At 41.1% G+C, this 3761-nt stretch overlaps 1 protein-coding gene across 1 annotated transcript in view; it reads left to right on the forward strand.

The window, feature by feature from the left end:
- CHRDL1 (chordin-like 1) overlaps positions 1-3761 on the forward strand; it is a 33456-nt gene that overhangs the window by 6864 nt on the left and 22831 nt on the right. The gene's annotated exons all lie outside the window — the stretch shown is intronic.

Raw genomic sequence — 3761 nt, forward strand, 5'->3', positions numbered from 1 at the left:
ACATTTCCCCTTATAAAACAGTATTCATGCAGCATCATAGAAAGGGGTTTTATTTGACTTTCCAGAGAGTTACATTGTCTGAGGAAAACAGCTGCTCCCTGACCAAAACCCATGAGCAGGAGGCAGTATGCAGTGCTGGAGGGACGTGAGAGCACAAGAAGGTTGCTGTTCAGCTGGGATGGGAGTGTGTTCACTGCATTTACTGGATAATAAATGGCATCGACCCGCCAATTTTTGGTAGGGTCCATCTGCCATGACAATTGTATACACACTTTATCAGATACTTATATCAATATCTGATCTAGATATCTGGAATATGTTTAAATCAGTGACAAGGAAGAACCATTTCAAGCTCATCTGACCCCATAACACCACTCTTCTTGTGTCCTGGGATGAGATTAAGCTCATTCAACTTTATATCCAACACTTTCGCTTCTAGTTGATGATAGAGTTTTGTCTATGATAGTCTAATACATAGGGAAAAACATTTGTAAGGCAGTATGCTTCCTTTGACCAATTAGTATTGTTAGTTAAAGTGTAAGTATGATGGGAACAGAAACCCCTCTTCTGTTTCCAGATCAAAAGAAGGACTGGTGTGCTGGTGTGCCCAAAATCTGGTCCTGTTTTCCAGCTAATCTAGGCTTCAGTTGGCAAGGGAATCATCTAGATACCCTTTAGAGCTGTTGGAAACATGCTGTCCCAGAGGGTGATGCATCCTGTTACCCAGAATGAGAAGACTTTTTCCCTGGAGATGCCTGTGGCTCTCCACTGGATATTGAGGGGGCACAGGAAAACAACTTACACTAGGTGCTTACTTTTTTGACAGGTTAAGTTGAATCACAGAAGTCCCTCTCAGTATGTCACTGGCAGCTACGCTCAGGAACTTTTTATTTCTTTTTATAGTAGCTCTGTACAGTATTTACTATAGAAACATAAGTGCTTCTAGACTGACCTTTTTTGCTTCAAGTGCTCTTTGGCAGTGAACTTTGTCTTTTTTCTGTTCATGAGGTTGTAAATGTTGTGGTACCTATCAAGGTTTTAAAACAATGACCTAGTAAGGAAGCATAAGGGGCCCTGTAAATTCTTAAATCCACCTAATCACTGAGTTCTTGTCATTCATAGTCTTCAGCTGGAATTTTGTACTCTGCGTTTAAACTGATAAAGACATAAAATGATTAGAATGAGCCTTTCCTGAATTGTGATCCACTATCTTCTCTTAGCTGCTCGCTTAGTCTATCTGCTACATATGATGGGCACTGCTAGCTGGGCAGCATCTCATTAAAAATGAGAGTCCCACTAAGGTCTATTTTTCCCCCTAATTGAATCTGTAACTCAGAAAGATCTGCTCCAATGCTAGGCAAAAGAGAAAGAAGAATCTCCTGTGATTTCAGGGGTTATTTGCATTCTTTTTCCTGCAGTCATTGTGCATATCATATTTGGTGCTCTGTCTTCAGTGGTAATGTTCATGCCTGAGCTGAATAGGAATCTCAAGCATTCTTGCACTCTTATGCCAGTTCTCCATTCCTATGTGTCTGGTATACAATGTCCTTTGTGCAGCATCCCAATATGCAGGAAACTCACTTCTGTGGTTTCCCTGGTTATTTGTTAATGGAACATGCGGGAGCTCTGGCCATTAGCCATCCATTGGAATTACTCACATAAGTGCTCGTTATATTCTGTCACGTAGGTTTCCCCTCTGTTTTTACATTGCAGAAATGAGCAGTGCTAGTCAGAGTGACCTGGGGCTCTTCTCTTGCCTTTCTACAGGCCTTGTAGAGTGTAACTGCCCAAATGACTGCCTCCTTATTTAATGGAGCAGAGGTAATGCCAGGAGGCAGCAACTTTCATTGGACCCTGAACTTCTTAGCTACCTAAGTGGAGGAGCTGTTGAAGGGATTCCTTTGAGAAAAGTTGGCACTGCTCTCCCCTTGGAATTAATGTCTCCTGCATCCATAGTGATACTGGACTTGCTGACACAAAGAGATGCAGTGTTTGTATCCTGTCTCCCTGGCACCAGACACCATGAATCTTAAGTAGTTGTCAGACATATGTTATGAAGCATCTTCTGCTTTTCACCAGTGGTTCAATCCTACTGCTTTGTATCACAGATTCACTGATAACTTTTCTTTTTTATTTTTTTCCAGCCTATTCTTTCCAGCATTGGCAAAATCAAGACCTTGTGTCTTAGATAGATCTAAACATTCCTCCCTTTTGCAGCTCTGAAAAGTATTTTAGCATTTGAATTGGATTCTTATGATCACACATTTATAACCAAAAATACTAGGTTCACATTAATTGGGATTCTTTTTACACATTAGTGAGACCCAAAAGGACATCACATGCTTCCGAGCTTGAACTCCTTCCTTCCATCTCAGGATGCTCCAGGGATCATCAGAGTAGAGGTGATTTGTAGTCAGGGAGAGAATTCACCATCATTCTTAGAGCTGGATCAGCTCTTGACCTAGAGTGGATTTTAGACCTCCTGCCTCCTGTCATGAAAATGCCTAAATTCTTCAGGCATTTAGGTCTGGCTGTCTTTTATGGCATTACTATGGACAGTGCCTTTAAAACTGGAACAGTTATTGTAGATTGTATCATTTCTACATGCAACAATTGTGAATCAAAGCATTTAGAGTCTAGTTAAGGATCTAAAATTTTTGAGTACACTCTGGAATATGTAAATCTGAGACAGGAGAAGCTTACATCAGAAGCAAAAATTCACAATTGCAGGATTTAGAAAGGGTTTCCATATTCCACTTGCTGGTTTGATTTCTCAGAAGATAAGGCTGTATGCTGATGTATGAATCAGCCCATCTGGCTCCAGTGTTTTTTAAGCTTGCTGCCCCGACTAAACACACTGCCTTCCAAGAACGTCCATTATTAGTAACACATTTAAGTTTAAGCTCCTTTAGTACTATGATTTTTCTTCATCAAATTCAAACCACTTTTTTGATGTACTTTTGTTGTTCTTCAGATAATGAAATAACAACAAAATGCCAGGTGGTACCTATGCACATAGCTGGTCTGAAGATGGACCAGATGAAGTATCTCACAACAGTGGTCTGAAAATAAGTGAGGCTGTGTCTGCTTAGTAGACTGCAGCATGACTCAGTAATAACTTTGAACTAGCTGTTTTAGATCTTGTGAGCAGCCTGGTTAGGACAGAACTCACTGCACTGCACAACTCACTTAAGAAGCAGGAAAAATGCACCTGCCATGAGCCCAGTGCAACTTTCACTCTGTTCCTCCCAGTAACTGAGCTACTCCAGGTAACACTGCACTCTGCAGTGTAGGTGCTCTTGAAGACTCAGCCCTGCAAGGTGCAGAGCACCTGCTGGCCTCATATACATCATGCAAGTAAACACAAAAGCATGTGTAATACAGTGCATCCTGCACTGAGTTACAACCCAAATCTTCAACCCTGGCAGTTGGAATGCTCCAGTGGAGTGATTTTCCATTGCAGAAGGCACATACAATAAAACATTTGGTGAATAGTTTTCGGGTTCTACCCAGCTCACACACCACAGCTCCCAGGCTCTCAGTTCTAGTCTTCTTACCCTTCCATTCAGAAAAACAATCTATTTCACAACATTTTAGGGATGGAGGAAGGCATGTTGTGCCTTCCATTCTCTTTGCAATTCTTGTTGCTACCACCTACCCTTCTCATATCACTAAGTGAGAGAGTCCCAACAATGCCAGATAGTTCAAATAAATTACTTATTTGGAAGTAAATTTGATTTGGAAATATAATGATATAGGCA

This window comes from Acanthisitta chloris, unplaced genomic scaffold, assembly GCF_000695815.1.
Source record: "Acanthisitta chloris isolate BGI_N310 unplaced genomic scaffold, ASM69581v1 scaffold26173, whole genome shotgun sequence".
NCBI classification, from domain to species: Eukaryota; Metazoa; Chordata; class Aves; order Passeriformes; family Acanthisittidae; genus Acanthisitta; species Acanthisitta chloris.